The following is a 23,527-nucleotide window of genomic DNA, read 5'->3' on the forward strand; positions in this document are numbered from 1 at the left end:
TATAGATTGCTAGACCGTGTCGTTCTGTGCAAACGGACATTGCTCCTGTGAATGAGCTTCATACAACGAACAAATAGCGAAGGGTAAACAAGCTGACGCCACGATTCTGCCGCACTCATAGAGTTGCGCCTATCGAAAAATACCTCAGCGCAATACTAAACGAAATCTCTCACTGTTCCGCTTACTTCCGAGAGGGACCGAGCAAAACCGACCGACACGCCTGTCTATAGTCCTCCCGCTACGCGCACGCGCTATGAAATGCTTTTACGTTGTAGTTTTATCATTGAACCGACCATCGTAATGGAAGTCATAATGAGCACTTACTTAAGAAATGCCTCACAAGTGCAGTTCGTATGTAATAGCAAGTAGAATACATTAGTAGCTCTACAGTTTCACATTGACAAAAATGTGTTATCCTTTGTTTAGTCATTTCGTTACTGCATTCTTTGGTCGTCCGTAACATCGAAGAGTTTGCAGTGGAAGAGATGTGTTTCACAGTAACGAAGATGGATAGATGCTCATAGCTCTTAAGATATAAAATTGGGGTAGAATTCGTGTTCTCTGGACTTTTTTCTTGTTTTGGTCTATTCTGCTACCTCTCAAGACGTGTAGCCCTCATTTATATCGTCATGTATATCTTCAGAAGCGACTTACAGCCCATGAGTTACATATGGTGCTTCTTCATCATCCAACTTCAATACAATATGTCTTTGGGCAATTAGCTTACGCAAATCAGTAATTTTGCTTCTCTGAAAAAAACGTACCACATTAGTATCAGGCCAAGAAAGCAATAACTTCATTACATAGACATATCATACTCTGATGGCCGGTCGCTGTGGCAGAGCGGTTCTAGGCGCTTGAGTCCGGAACCGCACGACTGCTACGGCCACAAGTTCGAATCCTGCCTCGGGCATTAATGTGTGTAATGTCCTTAGTTCAGTTAGGTTTAAGTAGTTCTAAGTTCTAGGGGACTGATGACCTCAGATGTTAAGTCCCATAGTGCTCAGAGCCATCCTATGATCGGTTCGCAAATTAAATTTCTTATGAGGAAGAAATACTATGATTTGTTGGCACACTTAAGATACTGAACAACCTTTAAAATTACGTTGATTATTAGTAAAGAAACAATGCTCCACTCATGTCATAGGTGATTAACACAAACAGTCAAATCTGCGGTAATGGAACATTTGGATTTCCACATCTTATATGTCCTAGCCGAGAAATCTAACACTCATGAAAGATAAGTCCGGGAGGTCATTGAGATTTCCAAGAACGAATGTAACTTTAATGGAGAAAACGACTACAGGTTTTCGGCTTTGTGGCTTTCAGTCATCTAGATAGCGAAAACGGGACAGATGCAAAGAGCGAGAAATAAATCTACATTTAGGAATCTACCTACATTGCACTACAATAATATTTTGATAAACATTCTCCCTTTCTTGCTCTCACTGTTTTGCTTCTCCGGAATGACGGTGGCCCATCAATATTAGCCTTAGGATTTTTATCCAGTAACCCAACTTCTTCAATATAGGCGTTGTAATTCCATTTTATAAGAGAATGCTTCGTTAGTTTTGGACAGTGTTCGAAAGATCACAGCAGAGGAGTGAAAACGTCCATCGATTAAAAGAAATAGAAGAGGAAAATGACGCCCGCCATAGTGTCCGAGCGGTTCTAGGCGAAACAGTCTGGAACCGTGCGACCGCTACGTTCCCAGGTTCGAATCCTGCCTCGGGCATGGATGTGTATGATGTCCTTAGGTTAGTAAGGTTTAAGTAGAACTAAGTTCTAGGCGATTGATGACCTCAGAAGTTAAGTCCCATAGTGCTCAGAGCCATTTGAACCACATATGTTTACTCATGGTCGAGGTGGAATCAAAAAAAGAGAATAACCGTTTTATTTGCACTGTAAAAGACGTGTATATTTTTCGTATAAAGTGTGAACGATTGGGTGAATCCTATTCCACATGTGATTCCTCTTTTACTGGAACAGAGAGTTGTATAATTTTCATCAAACAATTTTCGTCTGGCAACCTCCACAGTCTTATAAAACACCGCTAAATTCAAGGGCATCTGATCCGGACTGTCGGTCATTTCACAGCAACAAGACCGTGTACTCGTCTGTTGTACCAACAAGGAGTCCAGAGTAGCCTTACACTCGTGTGTGCTTCAGTAAGTCTGAAACAGTCTAAGAGTATGAAGTGACAGCAGCGCCACACTCCTCACGCTCGTCATTCTTCGGAACTACAGCGGGAACGAAGGAAGCCTGTTAGCAGATACGTCACAGCGGCGCCTTCAGTTGTGAAGTATGCAACCCGCAACATTAAATTCTTATTTATGATCTCTAGCAGCCAGTAGCCGGAACACTGTTAGCTGTCATCCTATGTGTGGTGGTTGATAGGGCTGCTTAGTAATTTCGGTAGTCTCTCGTATTTTGCGTTAGCGCGTCCACGTTATTTCATCTGCGCAGGGGCTTCGTGGAACTTGAGAGCCTGTCCACAGTCATAGTAGTGTTCCACCATCGCCGATTTACTGTCCTGTGCTAATCGCACATAGCGTTCATGTTCTGCTACTCATGTGCTGACTGTCTTCTCTTTATCCCCTAGGTATGTGCACAGCTCTGTACTCACAAATTAGCTCCTATGCTCCTGCAGTATTAATATCAGGTTCTCATTCAAATCAGCAAAAAATAGGCAAAATTTGTTTTTTTTCATAAAATGAAAACACATACAAAGGATCTGTTTGGAATTTATGGTTGATCACACTTTGATCTTTGTTTTAGATTTTCAGTAAAAAAATGGAGCCCATAATAATGGTTTGATCAAGGGCCAACGATCCTGAGGTACGCATACTGCCCCTCAGGAGTTGTCTGATACGAAAATGCATAGTATCGGTCGATACTAAATTAAATTTATTTGAGATTATGATAAAGCACAATGAAATAATGTTAAATTTAACGATATGGTGCTAACTCGAACTTTGAGTTCGATTTTTGGGGATTGGTTTCACTCTTTATGGCTTCATAAAAGATGTCCATATGTTACAGGTATACGCTTCCAAAGAAAAGTGTTTACTATTCGGGGGTCAAAGGCCGAAGTTAACAGGTTGAACCGCTTTTATTTTATGCTGCACGCAGTTTTGAAAAATCTTTTTTCGAGAAAAACCTGTCTAAAGTTCAGGGTAAACTTAACATGTATTATTAGTTCAATTCGCATAATACTACATGTTATGATGTATTTTTCATATTGCTAAACACAAATCTGAAGTCAGATTTTCAAAATTTAAAATGCATAATCCAATATGGCAAACCAAAAATTAGATTTTTACCAATTTTGAACAAAATTTGACAAAAAAGGTTTTTCGCTACTTACGTTTAGTCTCCAGTTCCAGGACCGCATATCAACCCTTCCGCTAACTCAAACTTGTCCTGGAGAGCAATTCCCTCGTTCTTGTTGGCGTGGAAAGCCGATCAGGCTGACCTAGATATGCTGCGTTCGGCAGCCTTCAGACATTGTTCGTCAGGTTTTTCGGTGAATCTCTTTGCATGCATACTGCAGTACAAATCATTTTGTGATCGTGCGTCACGCCACAACAAATTTTGTACCTGAGCCAAACGTGGCCAGCTGAGAGTGTCCCAGGCGACCGTGACACTACTATGACGAATGGGCTGTAGAAACGTTTGTAACGCACGCATTAAAAAACTTTTAGGTCCCAACATTCTAGACACATATAGCTTTCAAGAAGTACATTTTTTAAAAAAAATGACTAATTTGAACGAGTACCTGGCCTAAAGGTAGTTTACTGCGTCCTTCGTGGAACCTGTGATGTCGTGGGTCCTGTGACCGCTGCCTGGAAGACCTGCGTAACCTTTCACTCACGCCATTCACAAACGGTAAGTACATTAGCGGAAGCTTCTCATCGTTACCTCCTTCTCTTGTTTTATTCCGGCCGATATTGGTTGCCCTTATTAAGTTGTTAACATAACTACTTGCGTATGATGGATCGTGCAGCTCCCTCAACCCTTCCTTGATGCTATTAGTGTCACTTATCTGGTAGACACGAGCAGTCAGCGTATGCAGAACAGAAGACTTCCGAGCTGGTGGAATGGTGGCTCTCCGCGAGCAGGTAACGATTTGTGTTGGTTGGTTTGGGTAAATTTTGTGTTCCCGTCTACCATAGCTGGCTCTATATTGTGTATCTCCACGTCCAAAAATGGTAATGCGTCTTTGTTTAAGCTTTCGTGGGTAAACTGTCTATTCTTAAGCATGATGTTTGAATGTTGAAGTAAGTTTCCCAATCCCGTTTCCCTGAGTGGTCAACTAACAAATGTGTCACCTGCTCACTGCAGCCAACAGCTGAGGCATAACGGTACAGAATGCAGAAGCTAATTCCGCCTATGATCAAAAGTTAGTCGTATGTAGTTATAGTACAGTTTGTTTTCGATTGTTTTTACATATCACACCATTCACATATACAAATGTTTCCTAAGTGTGCTAAAAGAATCTTATCCAAACTCCATAATTATTCCATGTAGTAAATGAGATGTGTAGCAAGTCCGGTTGCTATTCAAATGGTTCAAATGGCTCTGAGCACTATGGGACATAACTTCTGAGGTTGTCAGTCCCCTAGAACTTAGATCTACTTAAACCTAACTAACCTAAGGACGTCACACACATCCATGCCCGAGGCAGGAGTCGAACCTGTGACCGTAGCGGTCGCGCGGCTCCAGACTGTAGCGCCTACAACCACTCGGCTACCCCGGGTGGACCGGCTGCTATTGCTCCAGGAATTTCAGACTATTTCTTACATGCCCCAACTCTTTCAAACCCACTCCATCAAATAAAGTTGTTAGCTGTGCCGCCAAAAAGTGATAATCATCTTCTGGTATTAAGTCGTATGTGAACAAGACCGGTTCACACACACACACACACACACACACACACACACACACATACACACACACACACACACACACACACACTCACACACCAACAAACATGCACACACTAGGAAAGAAACGTTTTTATGCGTATAGTCAATATTCAGTTTGAACATACGGTTACTTTAGAAGGATTTTCTGTTTATTGAGTGGACTGGCGCCACAATATCTTCAAGTGGCAACAAAAGATTGATGGTGGTTCAAGCAGATAAACTCATCACAAAATCGCATTGGAAATATTTCGACGCTCGCTGCGACAATAGGGTTCCGAAACTGTGCCGTTGGCTCGTTACAGAAGGCCGAACAACTATAGTGAGCTACATTACCCGTAGCTAGCGTAAGACCTCACGGGGCGTTATCAGCAGAGGGAGTCCATTAATCTTGGTCGCGCAGGACGGCTGGCTGCTAATGCCTCGCCTCGCTGACGTCACGGCGAGATGGATGCACGCCTGCCAGGCCTCTGGCGGCCAGCGGCGACCTTATCTCAGTTCATACTTCGCTCGGCCGCTGTACTCGCTTAATGAGCTATCTAATGAGTCAAACTGCTCGCCCGCCTCTCGCTGTTAATACTGATTGCTGCTCATCTCAATCAACGTTAGCACGTGTGTTATTACCCTCCACAGCGTCCACTAATCGACTGTTAGCCAAATCTCTCGTTTGCTCAGCACGCAATGACCGTCGCTGTATGAAAGTGAGACTACAGTTAGTAACCCTTCAATGCAATACATTCCGAATCTGTATCATGCAAATGTGGCGCCGATGAATGGAAGGTTAACTGTTTTTGAGCGACGTTGACGGTAGCTACACATTCCAATTCAAGCTGCCAACGCGTCTTTCATGTGATCGTATTCCCTGAGATTTCGAGTATTTCTAGAGCGCCTTACTGTTACAGACTTTGTTCACGATGCACACACGAGAAGTTAAAATCTTTGTTTGGAGAATTACAGCTAGATACAGAGGTAAGGTCAATCTCAAATTTATTAGTGTTTTTTTTTTTTTGTAGTATTAGCATCGGTAAATTAGACTTTTTCTCTCCAGTCAATATGCACAAGCTGGAAATAACTATAATAGCCGTTAAGCGTTCCACCGAGCGAGGTGACGCAGTGGTTAGCACACTGGACTCGCATTCGGGAGGACGATGATTCAATCCCGCGTCTGGCCATCCAGATTTAGGTTTTCCGTGATTTCCTGGCAAATGCCAGGATGGTTCCTTTGAAACGGTACGACCGATTTCCTTCCCTGTCCTTCCCCTAACCGGTGAGACCGATGACCTCGCTGTCTGGTCTCCTCCCCCAGACAAACCAACCGTTAAACGTTTCAAATAAGAGTTAAATCAATTTGCGACACTTTCGGGCTTTTGTTAAACTTTTGAGGGTAGAAAAACTACGAAATTTTTAGACTTTGTTCGGCATGTCCTGTTTCAGTACATCCTATAGAACATATTCAAAACACTAAAATCGCAGAGAATGAATTTTCACTTACAATTTCCGACTTAAGAGTTAAAATCAGTTCAGATGTTTAGATACAATGGATTGTCAAAGATCGGATGTTTTTACCTGCTTGGCGGAAATGTGAGTTCGTGCTGCAATGTCTGTATCTCAAAAACGGGTACAAGTACGAGAAGTTTCATTCATGAAAGTTGCAGAGCATCAAATTCTACATAACTAACTCATGTGCAAAAGTACAAATGAAAACTTAAAGCTATTCATAGTGCTACATCTCTCCAAAGAGTTTACCGTGATGTCACATTACTTGTTAATGTCAAATCATCCACAATCGTCGAAATATTCGGATTTGAGACCAATTTAGTTAGATACATACGTACTTCGGTAAGTAGATCTATTTGCTGATATCTATTAAATAACATGCCAGTCCGAGATAATAATGAACCGGTTTAAAAATAAAAAAAATAAAAATAAAAACATATCAAATGACAGTTTTCACTAACGAAAAGTTACTCAGTTACGATATGAAGTTGATGAGAAATAAATTTTTGCGAACATTCTTTAAGCAGTTTTTGTTCTGTATTAATGTTTCTTTACTATTTTTTGTTTGGTACTTTTTCTGCTTTTCGTGGATGGTGGTGACGGGGAGGAAACATAGGCTTCCAATTCTTCTTCTCACGTGGGATCTAAGTCGATTTCCTCCACAACAATGTCAGTCAAATCGTAGATTGTCATCGAATGAAGGATGAAGTCTTCTTCCGTTAGCGAGTTAAGGCAGGAAACCGTCTTTCAATCGTGTTATATAGTCGGGCACTTTATAGACGCTTTCCTCCAGAAACACTTTGCTTTGAATCCCTTCTTGCACATGCAGGATATTGTGTTAACTGTCCACGGGGCGCTGCTGGTTGGGTAGCTGCAATGTGGATCAAACCATTTTTGTGGTGTCCTGTTCCCATTTCCTCCTGTTATTCCTCCAGTTATGAAAGTGCAAGTGAGCCCTCAGGGAGCGGTGGAGAGCCGCGCTTCTGCGGGAGGCGAACATACCAAACTGAAGTTGCAGCCGAATTTAATTCAACAGTTTGGAGATGCCTCATGTACAAGCAGTCCCACCGACCATATTAGGAGTGGAACAGGGATATGTGAAATCTGAGGCGACTTGTTGGATGTTCACGTTCTTTTGAAATTTCTTTATAAATTTGATTCCTTGAGAAAATTTTATGTACGGGTGGTGTGACAGCCACTGAAGGCGTGAGTAATAAGACGTGTTTTTTGGCTTCTTCAGAGAGCTTAGAACTGTTGGGGGTGGAAATGGATAGGCGTTGGTGGCCTTTTTCAGGTTTCATTAGTAAGATATTGGAGATGGATTCTCCCTGTTCACTACTACCCGCTATGTGGTCAGTCGCAGATCGAACAAATGACAATGAAGACATTGCCTCCCTGTGTCGGCTTCTGTATTGCTGCGCCAACAATCAAGGGCCTTGCGTCCTCTAAGGTCTGCTTGATCTTACACTATTCACTGTACAATTTTTCTGCCAACATTAAGATGAGACGTTTCTTATCAAGTTCCTTTGATAATATACATTTTTTGTGTAGTTGCTGCCATTTTTGCACCAAATAAAACAGAAGCTATTCATGTATGCCACTAAATGTACCCGTAAAATTATGTTGTGCGACACACGGTTCACCTGATATGAAGTGGCAAATTCCCCAGAGTATACTCGTCCGTAATGAAAATACTTAGCTACTTCTAAGAAACGCAAACAATTTCTAACCGTTTCTATACCTCTTGTCGCTAACAGACACAGATAAATAAAGAAGCTGTTCAAACTGTTTAATACAAGGCAGTTATATTACGTAAAATAGGGGGGGGGGGGGGTGTTGCTGGTACTGGCTAATAAGTACTCGATCATGTTGTATACTGGCATGCAGGTACTTCCGTTTCTCAGACTGTGGGTGAGACATGTGGAAGAATGCTATGTTTTGGAAAGAGCTTAGCATTTTGTCAAGGTATTACATAAGAAATCTGGCTGCTAATCTTGTTGTGAGGTCTTTCTGCTTGAAACTGCCAGCTTCGTTCTACAGGTAATTTTTTCTTTCCAAATGATATTTGTTTTGGAAAGCTTTACATGAACCCCATCTGTCTATTTTAGTTGGCATAGTCTAGTAAATAGACAAACCCTTTTAGTACTGGGAGCACTGTAATGGAAACTTACTCTACAGTCGTCATTGGGTTAGTGTTTACAACTCCAATCAGCATATAGCGAGACATGTACACGATATATGCTCGAAGATTTCGTAATAGACATTTACTGATCGATAAGACTTCTCAAAGTATTCATGAACGTCTTGCGGAGAATGCCTCTTTTGAGAAAAGATCATTGTGTAATATCAAATAATATTAGTATACCTGAATTTTAAAATCGAGTACTTCATCTCTACGGCTTCAGCACTTCTCCAGCCTTCAGCGTCAGATCAATCTACAAAACAATCCAGAAATGAATAGTCGTCAGGTCCAATAGTGCAGATGTGACAATGAAATTGCAATGACTAGCAGTAATGCCCATAGAATTGAATCAGCACCGTAACCTTCGCGTGGTAGTTTTGCTATTGGCTCCTTCGGAGGCTTGTCACGTCACTGGGAATTCTTTTCCAGTTTGTGAGACGTTCCGCCTTACTGTGAGAGTTCACATGCAGTCCGCCAGCAGGGAAGTGGAAGGTAGGCGGCACAAAGCACTGTAAACAGTTCCTCGCCTTTAACACCTGCCTTCTTTCTGTCTCGGCACCGCCCTGACTGCGAATGGCTGATTGATCGATAGATCGATTGGACTCTGCTCTGCAGTGAAAAGCGCCTGCAATCGCTTAACGGAGCTTAGTAATTTCAAGTCTTCCAGCAATGATGTGTCGAAAATCATTTTTCATCCCCACCACTGTATTGAACTCTTTTAATGACCAGGAGACGTATTTAAATGAATAACATCTACTGAAATGTGTGTCTGAGGAGGTGAAATCGAGTTATGTTGTTTTATTTGCAAGTTAAAGACATGACTGTTATACTCACAGTGGGCAAAGAGAAGTTGATATTTGCTGAAAAAACGTTTATCAATGTTCACAACGTAACAAATCTCCTCATTCTAAACCTTTTAAATTGTCTTATTACAGTGATCAAGTTCACGCCAAAGCAGCCACATACTCAGGGAATAAGTGTAGGTGAGCATATGCAGGTATCTTGCATCGGCTTTCTAGGCAAGGACCCAGTGGACATCGTCTGTCATTGCCTTCCTCCCACCTGTGTCGCGTGGATGACTGATGAATACTTGTACAGTGTAGTGACGGTTTTGTGTTGTAATGGATAAATGGTAGGGAGAGGGTGAAACCTGGGGATGGCACATTGCCTGCTACTCTTGTAGAACACGAAGGGTGTCACCGGGCATAACGTCAGCTTCCGACGGATGGATCACAATCGAGAGAATCTTATGATCCCATTTCATGAAGCACTACGGACTGATTCGGAATTTAATCCACGACAATGGCGCAAAAGAGGGCGATCAGAACTGCACGCACCACTTGACCTCCATTTACCAATCAAATACTGCCAGTTTAATTATCCACCACTGGGATTCGAACTGTTGTACGTCCGAGTCGAACGCTGCGGCGTAAACGCGCAATTGCGACCGTGGCTGCAATAGGAAGGGGGGCTGGGTCACGTTGTTGATACAGAATTCAGTATGTGTAATTTTCATCAGTGTTGGAAAAGTGACACCCCCTCCATGCTATTTTGTAAGATGGATCTTTCAAACGAGAAATTATTTCAATTATCATGCAGCTGTTTGATGAGCTACATCGACAGCACTGAAATGAATAGTCCGTTTACCTTTTCACAGTCCCAGGAGTGCTCCATGACTTTATCTATTAAAACTATGTTATAAAGATGCAAAGATATTAAGGACATCAGTTGCTAGTGGCCACTATTTATATACATGGAGAAAGCTGATAATTTGCGCCAGACTTTGATTCGAACCAGGGTCTCCCACTGATAAGGGAGATACGCTGACCACTACACCATCCGGACACAGTCTTCACCACAACTGCACAGACTATCGTAGCACACTGCGCGTCAGAGCGAAATCCCCAACTTATCTACAAACTACTGATGAAGTCCCCTTGCACATTATTCTCATTACTCGTGGCAGTTCGCCTATTCCTGTAAGAGCTGGGGGTCTGTGCACCTGCACTGAAGGGCTAATTGGCCGTCCTCGCCGTAATTATTGTGGGTGAACATTAATGAAGCCGACAAACTGCACAGACAAATTCCCGTCTGGAAATTGAGGAAGAAAGGTCTTGATAACATGTGTCAGGAAGTGCATCGCTGCCACTATGGATGGCCCTGCCGAATGGAAGATCCTGTGTCCACGTGCCGTGCCTGTGGCCCGTAATTGACGACTATGCAAATTGCAGCTGTAAGTTGTGGTAAAGGTTGCTTCGTCGGGAAAGAAGACAGATGACAAAAATGACATAATTATGATAGTCTGAAGCGAAAACCATCGAGAAAATCCTTCCTATAGCCGGCCATTATGGCCGAACGGTTTTAGGCTCTTGAGTCTGGAACCACGCTGCTGCTGCGGTCCCAGGTTCTAATCCTGCCTCGGGCATGGATGTGTGTGATGTCCTTAGGTTACGTACGTTTTAGTAGTTCTAAGTTCTAGGGGACTCATGACTTCAGATGTTAAGTCGCATAGTGCTCAGAGCCATTTGAACCTTCCTATAGAAGGCATTTCACTGCTGATAGTTCTTGCATTCGTGGCAGCTGGTATGTATAGTAGCAGTTGTCATGCTGTTTACACATATTCTCAGTATGGCAGTCCACTTGCCTGGAGCGTGTACAGGTTTCGTCTCAGTATCCCGTACAAGCCGGTTCTACAATTCTTTTGTACCCACAGTCCGCCGCCTCCCTGCAAACATGCCTTGAAATGTTGTGTGATGTGGTTGGTGTCTGTGCCTCTCAGTCCTTTCTGTCTACTTGGCCGTACACTCACACGATCTGGGCTTCTTCCCTAGATAAATACCTGACCATTCTCCTGATTACAGTGATGATGGTGGGGTCCCACTCTCCGAGAAACTTAGGGGACGACGCAGGAGACCCGCACCGCCGATTAGACAAGGTCCTAGCAGAGGTGGTTTGCCATTGCCTTACAGTACTCTCCGTCAATCACACAGCCTCAAGCACACAAGGAACACAAGGCACGTTGTCAGAGGAGCAATTCGTCAGTGACATCTAACGTGGCAACGATGCGTTTCCGGACACATGTTCGAAGGATCTTTTTACATCCATTTCCAGTCAGAACTTCATCCGTGCTGTCCGTTAGTTTTATTAATGTTCACTCTGTGTAAGTGATGTGTGTCATTTTACTCCTTATCAAATACATATTTATGAGACTGTAATATTTCCATCATTGAACTATTATGCTGAAGTTATGGTGCTCATTTCATCAATTTATTTTACGTTCAAGGGACGTCTGTGTGAACTGCACGATATACGACAATGTGACAAATCGTTGCCAGAATGCAGGCCGTCGCTCTTCTCTCTCTCAACACACACACACACACACACACACACACACACACACACACACACACACAAATAAATAAATAAATAAATCTCGTGCCTTCTTAGTAGTAGCCGTGCGGTTGTTGAAGTCGCAACTAGCTGAGTAGGCGATGCGTGTGTACAAACCTCTTGAGGCGATAGCATCACGGAGTTGCAAAATCAAGGGAGATTTCTTCTCCATACCCAAAAATTGATTTCGCGAACAGAGTATAGAGCTCATTCGAGTGCGACATTTTCCTCCAATTTCATTAGGCGAGGGCGGACGATAAGTAAACACTCGTGGAATAGTATTCTTACATTTACGTGAATGAATTTTCTGAACGTTTATATCGTTTGTAGATGCGCGGACAAGGAAAGAGTCTTAAGGTTTATTTAAATGGTATGACATATATTTATGAGCATTTATTTCCTTTTCTGAAGCAGATCTTTATGACGGATAAGCTGATCTTCCAATTGTAAATTCGGTTTCGGATAGCACACTTTTCTTTCACTTACGATTTATGGTCAAACAAGGGACTTTGAGTCTTGGAAGATCAAGCAGTAAGACTTCAGGCAAAAGAGCAAGGAGCCCTAACCGGTTCCAAGGAGTTTATTAGGACACTTCTCTCAAAGAGTGCTCATCACCTAAAACTTGCACCGCAGATACCTCGGAAATCGAAAGGGCTATTGATGTGCGGTTTTAATGGAACGTATTGATAGTCAAGGGCTTGTATTGTTAGAAAAGAAACACAGTGTTGTAACAGAAACTTTGTTCTTTGAGCAAATATACACTGCTTTTAACCGAAACAGTCCCTATTGACATTAACAAACTAAATTCGGGAGCATGGGGGGGGGGGGGGGGGAGGGAGGGAGGGAGGGAATCAGAATGTCAGTGACCGGCCGGTGAGGCCGTGCGGTTCTAGGCGCTTCAGTCTGGAACCGCATGACCGCTACTGTCGCAGGTTCGAATCCTGCCTCGGGCATGGATGTGTGTGATGTCCTTAGGTTAGTTAGGTTTAAGTAGTTCTAGGTTCTAAGGGACTGATGACCTTAGATGTTAAGTCATATAGTGCTCAGAGCCATTGGAACAATATTGAAGAAGTAATGTGTAATAGGCAGACAGCCATAAAGATCATCACACAGAAATTCCAAACTGCTTCACGATCCACTGTAAGTACTATGACAGTGAGGCGGTAGGTGAGAAAACTTGGATATCATGGTCGATCGGCTGCTCGTAAGCCACACATCATGCTGCTAAATGCCAAACGACGTTTCGTTTGGTGTAAGTAGCGTGAACATTGGACTATTTAACAGCGGTAAAACGTTGTGTGGAGTGACGAATCACGGTGCCCAATGTGGCGATCCGATGGCAGGGTGCGGGTATGGCCAATGCCCAGTGAATGTCATCTGCTATCGTGTGTAGTACCAACACTAAAATTCGGAGGCGAGGGTTTTATGGTGTGGTCGTGTTTTTCATGGAGGGGACTTGCACAACTTGTTGTTCTGCATGGCACTATCACAGCACAGACCTGCATTGATGTTTTTATCCACCTTCTTGCTTCCCACTGTTGAAGAACAATTCGGGGATGGCAATTGCATCTTTCAACACGATCGAGCACCCGTTCATAATGCACGGTCTGTGGCGGAGTGATTAGACAATAATAACATCCCTGTAATGGACTGCCCTGCACAGAGTCCAGACCTAAATCCTATAGAACATCTTTGGGATGTTTTGGAACGCCGACTTCGCGCCATGCCTAACCGACAGACATCGATACCTCTTTTCAGTGCAGTACTCCATGAAAAATGGGCTGCCATCCCCGAGAAACCTTCCAGCACCTGTTTCAACGTATGATTGCGAGAGTGGAAGCTGTCATCAAGGCTAAGGGTGGGCCAATACCATACTGAATTCCAGCAATCCCGATGGAGGGCACGACGAACTTGTCATTTTCAGCTAGGTGACCTGATACTTTTGATCACAGAGAGAGAGAGAGAGAGAGAGAGAGAGAGAGAGAGAGAGAGAGAGAGAGAGAGAGAGAGAGAACGAGAACGAAATCAAGTACTACTCTGTTACTCTCAAATAGTATGTTTAATAACATCGTCATTTATGTAAACGCACCATATTTAACATGTAACTCTGAAGTCCAGAGTGGCAAGTAAACATGTAGCAATACTTATGAGACGACAGGGGCCGGTTTGCCACTAGAGAACAAGAATTTCCTCTTTGTAGCTCGAGCACTAGGAGCTTTCGCGTTTGACGGTGTCTTTTCCCTCCGTGTGTTTATACAGCACTCCGGACCGCCTGAAACGGTAGACGCAGACGGATCGAGTGGTCCCCATCGCAGATGTGGGAGAGTAGCGTGTGTAACTTGCTCTTTTCCGCCCGCCTCTAGCTCACAGTGGCTGCGATACATTTCCCCTGTAACTGCGAAGTTGTGTTTCAAGCTATAAACACGTAAGAAACGGAAAAGCATTCGCGGTGTCACTAGCTATTGAATCATCGCAAACGGGTATATGCGGTTATCTGTCACAGATGGGGTATCGAATATATTGTTTCCCGTTACTTATACCTCCCGTGGAGATCACGAACGTAAAATTACAGAGATTCGAGCCCGCACGGAGGCTTTCCGGCAGTCGTTTTTCGCACGAACCATACGCGACTGGGACAGGAAAGGGAGGTAATGACAGTGGCCCGTAAAGTGCCCTCCGCCACACACCGTTGGGTGACTTGCTGAGTATAAATGTAGATGTATATACATTCATTATCCGTACGCTGTGGGGTAACCACTATGCCTGTTGTGGCCTCTAAGGACACCTGATGACACCTTTCATCCTGTGTTGCGCAGGATGTTTCCGGGAGCACAAAAATTTACCACCTTCCATTTCCAGTCTTGAACGGAGCTCTAGAACAACGACTGTCGATAAGATCTGTTTTTTCTTGTAGCCATCAGTCTTCTGACAGGCTCTGGCCCGCCACTGATCCCTCTCCAATGTCAAACTCTTCAACAAAAGAGTGGTACTTGCAACCTATGATCTTAGTTATTTGTGTTATGCAGTCCTATCTCTGTCTTTTCCCACATTTTTACCCACTACGGCTTCCTACTGTCCTACTGAAGACTTCATCTGTTGTCTTATCTCATATATACTATCATCCTGTGCTTTCTTTTTATCGATATTTTCCGTATGTTCATTTCTTCCCCGATTTTGCAGAGAATCTTCTCATACCTTAGTTTATCACCCTACCCAATTCTCGACATCTTTCTTTAGCAACAAACGCTACGGTTATCACCTATTGCAGTTATACCATAGTCCATGATTAACTTCCATACAAAGCTGTGAATGAAACGTGTATTCTCCGAAATTACTTCCTGATATTAAGGCTGACCTTTGATATCTCCAGACTTGCCCAGGGCCAACGGCCTTGCAGCAGTGGTAACACCGGTCCCGTCAGACCACCGAAGTTCAGCGCTTTCGGGCTGGTCTAGCACTTGGATGGGTGACCGTCCGAACTGCCGAGTACTGTTGGCAAGCGGGGTGCAGTCAGCCCTCGTGAGACAAACTGGGGAGCCACTTGGCTGAGAAGTAGCGGCTCCGGTCACGAAAACTGACATACGGCCGGGAGCGCGGCGTGCTGTCCCAAATGCCGCTCTTCATCAGCAACCAATCACACCTCTGGGCTGAGAGGATGACACGGCTGCCGGTCGGTACTTATGGGCCTTCCGAGACCTGTTCGGACGGGGAGACTTGCCCATGAGTGCCCTCGTTTCCTGTGCTAACCCGCTTTCCATTTTAGCCTTGTTTTGCCCGAAATATGATATTTTGTTTCCAAGGTAGAGGATATCCTCTATATCGAGTGGACTGCAGTTTTGTTGTAGAGCTTATCATTAATCTCAGTTCTGCTACTCCACATTATTTTCGCCTTTCTTCGGTATACTCTCAGTCTCTGTTCTTTATTCAATAGACTGTTCATTAGATACAACTTGTCCTCTAATACATCTTCCCATTCACTGAGGACAGCCATATCATCAGGGGATCTATCAGTGATTTCATGCACCCTGAATTTCAACCCCACTCATGAGCATCATTTTTATTTCCGTCATTTTTTCTTCCATGTAGATATTTAACAGTATGAACGAAAGCTAACACCACTGACTTACACGCTTTTTAATCCGATCACTTCGTTCTCTCTCTATTTATGTATATCCATCTCCTGATGGCTACTGTGTGTATGTACAGTAATGATAATTTCTTTAGCTGACACACCCAGATAGCCGCGAGTGAAGCGCTGATTCCGGGGGTGCGCTGGTCACGGATCGAATCCTTACAGTGGATGCGCCGGCGGTTCAGTGGCTAGCCAGCAGGATTGGCTGTCGCTTTTAGAAGATTTCCCACATCACCACTTGAATATCGGAGTGGTACGCAGTTCCCGCCTGTGTTACACGATTTGCATACACTTAGAAACATTTCGCTCACTTTCACATGTAAAACCCCACACGCACACAATATGGATGGGAAAAACCGACCGGTTAAAGCCAATAATGGTATTTTAGTTGTGTATAACCGGTATTTTCCGGTAGTTGTTTGGTATTGGTTATAACTGGTATTTGTACGTTTTTCTAATAAGCGGGTAAAAACCAGGAGTATTAATTGGCCATAGCAGCGGTGCTAAGATTTTTAGTTTTTAAATAAACCGCTTTAAAAGAACGAATACATTTTTTCGTCATATTTGCATTGCTTAAAATGTTGCGTTATTATTGAATATAGGCAAAACGACTACTGCTATTTTAATAACACCGCTGACCCAAATGAGACGTAAACATATTGGAAGTAGTACACATGCTAGCATGCGGCGTGGCCTATTAGACATAATGCATGTACAAGCAATGTACAAGAGTTACCTTATCTGGTCTGTATCGGATATTCTCACTACCGTTATCGGACATGTGTTGTTGCAGACTGGCGCCATCCATAGTCTAAAAGTGTTTTCATAGTGCGATATCAGTGGAGCACTATGCTCCGTTTACTTTAAAAGGTGAAAAACGGGAGAAGCCACAGCAATCTTCTGAGATAATTTAAGGAGAGAACTTAACAGTTCATTGATATTTTACAGTAAAAATAGAAAGTGGCTGTTCTGCTGGCTGTATATGCATAAAATGCCTTTACCTTCCTAAAGTCCTTGAAAATGGACAAATTAATACGAAAAATAGAGCTCTTCAACCTCAGGATTCATCTGTTACCACTGAATATTCATAATCTCCAAATAGTGATATAATCAACGACTACAATATAATTTTTGAACAGAGCTTCAAACAGCTAGGATCAATAGGAGAATACTGGTAATTTTTTGTACTATTCAAACAGTTATAACTTTTCGGAAAAAGAAGCGAATGATGGATTGACCAGGCTCTCCATTATTTTCCTAATTAATTTAATATTCTGATTTTGTGTATCTTGAAATTCAGAGACTAAAACTTTATCAAGGTTCTTTCGTTTTCTATGTTTATTACATAAAATAATAGGTATAAAAACCAAAAAACTATTATTTCAGAAACCGTTTATTTTGATCAATTTTACAGTCTGATTACACTGGCGTTAAAAAAAAAGAAGAAGATGCAACCAGGAACTGGCTTTTTCAGGAATAGCCATCATCCCTAGCAGGCAGCTGAGGTACACACATTCCATCCTAGGATGCTATGGATGGCAGCAGGAGAGGCATCCAGCCACTACTCAAATTAACCATGCCAAATCCGTTCATAATGATGCCAACCCTGCGCCGATGCGGAACAAAGCTAAAAGAAAAAAAAGACTGATGATACCTTTAGCTAAATATATTTTCATTATATCATATGATTTTCGTTCTTGGTCTTCCATTCTTAATTCTTGTGTATGTATGCATTATCCGCCATGTCTTACTCCTATCTTCCTGGCAATATCGAACACCTGTCATGATTTTACAACTTTGAACCCTTTTCTAGGTTGAAATATGCTATAAACATGTCCTGATTTTTCATTGTTATTGCCTCCATATGAGTTCGAATTTCTTTGTGATCCTCACCATCTTTAATTTGCAAGACGTTAATGAGAGAGCACACTATGCTGAATGAGGCTTACTGAATCGTATGTTATCGGAACTCTAACAGTAACATCTGTTCCCCACGGGGGTGGCTCTTCTGACCAGTCCCTTAGTGTCCCATCGCTGTTGTGCGGTGCAGGCGCCGTAGCCTCCTCAGTAGCCTGTTGCCATCTATCGAGCTCCTCCGCTGTGTCTGGAGCATCGTCAGCGGTAGGTCGTGCCGCCGTCCCGCTGCCCACCGTTGCATCCACGCTAGGCAGTTCTTCTGTATCCACGGTCGTCTGTTCTGTAACCGTAAACTTCTCAGAATTGTCTGCTAGATCAGGGTGGTCGTTCTCCACCGAGAGGCGGCGCTTCTTCCTGCGTTTTGGTGATCGCTGTTTGCGTTGCCGGGCCTCGGAATCAGAGTTCAGCAGTTGTTCGTGGGGGACGTCGGAATCATGCGCCGTCGTATTATCGACGTCTCCAAGTGCCTTAACTGAAAGGGCCGCAGGCGGAACCGAAGAGAGGGCGTCCTGTGACAGCTGCAGGCGGTCCAGTGCAACGTCGTCTTTGTGTGGCTCGCCACGATCCGCCGCTGTCTGTGTGTTCTGGTACGCGTCTGTCTCGCGGCCCACGTCATCGCGTAATGCGGCGACGTAAGTCATGGGGAGCACAGTCGGATGCGGCGTGAGGGGTGGATCATCCCGTGGCAGCTGTAATAACCTTCGTCGAGCACACTCAGAACGTATGTGTCTCTCCTTCCCACATCCAGAGCACGTCCTTGGTTGTCCGTCGTAAATGACAATCGCCCAGCAACCGGCGATGTACAAGTATGACGGGACGTGTTTTCGGAGTTCGATCCGAATTTGTCTGACGCCATTGAGGACAGGATACGTCTTGAAACTCGCCATTTTTCAACGAGTGCCGAGTTCGAGTCTCGGTCGGGCACACTGTTTTAATCTGCCAGGAAGTTTCTTCAATACATTTTATTCTGACATCAGGATTTTCTGGAAATACATTTAAGAGGTAAGCGCATTCCGACTTCAATGAAGGGTTTACGAGATATGTGGTGTTATGTTAATCGAAGTAGCAAAGAGCTACGGATCGGCTCCATTGGGCATCCCAACTCGGACTGAACCATTCGCCGCCAAAGTCACATTGTCTAAGGGTGCGAGGTTTCGTTCGTTGGGATTTCTCTAAGACTGCGTGTGATTCTCCTTCCAACAACTATGGATGGTGAGGCTGCAGAGGAATAGCAGTGAATGCAGTAATTACAGACAAACTATAGCTGCGAGTAGGTAGCTCTCCATTTATCCAAAATTTATAAAAAAAACGACATTCAACTGTCATTTTCCTAGAGTTTCATAGACATATGAAAGCTGAATTAAAGGCTTTGAAGAATTCTCCCTCTCTCATTAGGAGAGAATTAGTCAGCTGGCTCATTTTGATAAGGTGCAAAATCCACTCGTGTTGCTGGCTGTCTGTACTTCGAGCGTAACAACAAAGTTTCCAGCAGTACTACATGTGAAAATCACACAAAAGAGCATTACAGTGCAAGTCGACACTGGTCTAAGACTGCAATATAAACGGGGCTGGAACTAATGTAAAGAACTAGATTTACACCCCCGGGCCAAAATAGTAAATTACTTGAAAAGCTCTGTCGCAAATAGTTCAAGTGCAACAAAGGAATTCACGTGCTCTAAACTATTTGAATTTTACGATCCCAATCGTCGGTGGCAAGCCAGCAATGGGAAGATAAGCTGAGCCTATAGGGAAGAGCCAGAACAGCGAGCTGGGACTGTAGGGTCCCCCCTCTCAAGCGACACCAGTGTTCGCAGGCCCTGATTTCACAATGCTCACATGGCAAGAGCGTACCCCGTCCTCAGAAGGAGTCCGCCTGTGTGGCGACAGATCACCGGCAGTCGGAAGGACTCCCCAGTCGCGCCACGCTCGACTGCCGCGTAATCTCGTTTCACGCTGCCGCGTCCCGATCAGCACACGCCAGTCCGCCGAGACGAGAGATTAGCCGATAATGGCGACCCGGCTCACCCAGCAGTGAACACGTCCCGCGGAGCGCGAGGTAGTCCCCTCATACCAGTGAACAGGTCCTGTACCGAGACTTCACACAGGTCTGCAGATACCCCCACATAGGAATATGTTGCTTTATCTAACATGTTATTATCACTACTTCATTAAAATTGGATTTATGTTGTTCTGTTACGAAAACACCTTCAGTCGAAACTTGTGTTGCGTCTGCGATATATTAAAACACACACTATGTTCTAGTGGTCATGAAACTGCGGCCCGCGGGCCACAGTCGACTCCAATTAAGTCTTCGTGCAGCCAGCGTTTCTCAGCCGCACTTGATAATAATATCCATCAGACGATTAACAGCAGAATCCGAAAACATAAACTATTATTGAAAGCCTCTGAAGAGTGTAGTTTCGTGCCCGGTAAGAAACAAATACTTACAAAGACACTAATACACTCCTGGAAATGAAAAAAAGAGCACATTGACACCGGTGTGTCAGACCCACCATACTTGCGCCGGACACTGCGAGAGGGCTGTACAAGCAATGATCACACGCACGGCACAGCGGACACGCCAGGAACCGCGGTGTTGGCCATCGAATGGCGCTAGCTGCGCAGCATTTGCGCACCGCCGCCGTCAGTGTCAGCCAGTTTGCCGTGGCATACGGAGCTCCATCGCAGTCTTTAACACTGGTAGCATGCCGCGACAGCGTGGACGTGAACCGTATGTGCAGTTGACGGACTTTGAGCGAGGGCGTATAGTGGGCATGCGGGAGGCCGGGTGGACGTACCGCCGAATTGCTCAACACGTGGGGCGTGAGGTCTCCACAGTACATCGATGTTGTCGCCAGTGGTCGGCAGAAGGTGCACGTGCCCCTCGACCTGGGACCGGACCGCAGCGACGCACGGATGCACGCCAAGACCGTAGGATCCTACGCAGTGCCGTAGGGGACCGCACCGCCACTTTCCAGCAAATTAGGGACACTGTTGCTTCTGGGGTATCGGCGAGGACCATTCGCAACCGTCTCCATGAAGCTGGGCTACGGTCCCGCACACCGTTAGGCCGTCTTTCGCTCACGCCCCAACATCGTGCAGCCCGCCTCCAGTGGTGTCGCGACAGGCGTGAATGGAGGGACGTGTCGTCTTCAGCGATGAGAGTCGCTTCTGCCTTGGTGCCAATGATGGTCGTATGCGTGTTTGGCGCCGTGCAGGTGAGCGCCACAATCAGGACTGCATACGACCGAGGCACACAGGGCCAACACCAGGCATCATGGTGTGGGGAGCGATCTCCTACACTGGCCGTACACCTCTGGTGATCGTCGAGGGGACACTGAATAGTGCACGGTACATCCAAACCGTCATCGAACCCATCGTTCTACCATTCCTAGACCGGCAAGGGAACTTACTGTCCAACAGGACAATGCACGTCCGCATGTATTCCGTGCCACCCAACGTGCTCAAGAAGGTGTAAGTCAACTACCCTGGCCAGCAAGATCTCCGGATCTGTCCCCCATTGAGCATGTTTGGGACTGGATGAAGCGTCGTCTCACGCGGTCTGCATGTCCAGCACGAACGCTGGTCCAACTGAGGCGCCAGGTGGAAATGGCATGGCAAGCCGTTCCACAGGACTACATCCAGCATCTCTACGATCGTCTCCATGGGAGAATAGCAGCCTGCATTGCTGCGAAAGATGGATATACACTGTACTAGTGCCGACATTGTGCATGCTCTGTTGCCTGTGTCTATGTGCCTGTGGTTCTGTCAGTGTGATCATGTGATGTATCTGACACCAGGAATGTGTCAATAAAGTATCCTCTTCCTGGGACAATGAATTCACGGTGTTCTTATTTCAATTTCCAGGAGTGTATTAAAATACACTCCTGGAAATTGAAATAAGAACACCGTGAATTCATTGTCCCAGGAAGAGGATACTTTATTGACACATTCCTGGTGTCAGATACATCACATGATCACACTGACAGAACCACAGGCACATAGACACAGGCAACAGAGCATGCACAATGTCGGCACTAGTACAGTGTATATCCACCTTTCGCACCAATGCAGGCTGCTATTCTCCCATGGAGACGATCGTAGAGATGCTGGATGTAGTCCTGTGGAACGGCTTGCCATGCCATTTCCACCTGGCGCCTCAGTTGGACCAGCGTTCGTGCTGGACGTGCAGACCGCGTGAGACGACGCTTCATCCAGTCCCAAACATGCTCAATGGGGGACAGATCCGGAGACCTTGCTGGCCAGGGTAGTTGACTTACACCTTCTTGAGCACGTTGGGTGGCACGAGATACATGCGGACGTGCATTGTCCTGTTGGAACAGCAAGTTCCCTTGCCGGTCTAGGAATGGTAGAACGATGGGTTCGATGACGGTTTGGATGTACCGTGCACTATTCAGTGTCCCCTCGACGATCACCAGAGGTGTACGGCCAGTGTAGGAGATCGCTCCCCACACCAAGATGCCGGGTGTTGGCCCTGTGTGCCTCGGTCGTATGCAGTCCTGATTGTGGCGCTCACCTGCACGGCGCCAAACACGCATACGACCATCATTGGCACCAAGGCAGAAGCGACTCTCATCGCTGAAGACGACACGTCTCCATTCGTCCCTCCATTCAAGCCTGCCGCGACACCACTGGAGGCGGGCTGCACGATGTTGGGGCGTGAGCGGAAGACGGCCTAACGGTGTGCGGGACCGTAGCCCAGCTTCATCGAGACGGTTGCGAATGGTCCTCGCCGATACCCCAGGAGCAACAGTGTCCCTAATTTGCTGGGAAGTGGCGGTGCGGTCCCCTACGGCACTGCGTAGAATCCTACGGTTTTGGCGTGCATCCGTGCGTCGCTGCGGTCCGGTCCCAGGTCGACGGGCACGTGCACCTTCCGCCGATCACTGGCGACAACATCGATGTACTGTGGAGACCTCACGTCCCACGTGTTGAGCAATACGGCGGTATGTCCACCCGGCCACCCGCGTGCCCACTATACGCCCTCGCTCAAAGTCCGTCAACTGCACATACGGTTCACCTCCACGCTGTCGCGGCATGCTACCAGTGTTAAAGACTGCGATGGAGCTCCGTATGCCACGGCAAACTGGCTGACACTGACGACGGCGGTGCACAAATGCTGCGCAGCTAGAGCCATTCGACGGCCAACACCGCGGTTCCTGGTGTGTCCGCTGTGCCGTGCGTGTGATCATTGCTTGTACAGCCCTCTCGCAGTGTCCGGAGCAAGTATGGTGGGTCTGACACACCGGTGTGAATGTGTTCTTTTTTCCATTTCCAGGAGTGTATTTACTTAACTTTAATTAACGTTGGTAAATTGGGGCGTAAACTATTTGGCCACTTACCTCAGAAGCAGACTGGTAAGTAGAGCGGTCACTGCGGGAATGGAGAATATGAGAGGGAGATAATTTTTTTTGCTTGGCCTTCAGTGCTGACAACTCATTGTAGTAGGAGCCTTGTATCGAT

The sequence above is a fragment of the Schistocerca gregaria genome, chromosome 6 (genome assembly GCF_023897955.1).
Source record: "Schistocerca gregaria isolate iqSchGreg1 chromosome 6, iqSchGreg1.2, whole genome shotgun sequence".
In the NCBI taxonomy this organism is placed as follows: domain Eukaryota; kingdom Metazoa; phylum Arthropoda; class Insecta; order Orthoptera; family Acrididae; genus Schistocerca; species Schistocerca gregaria.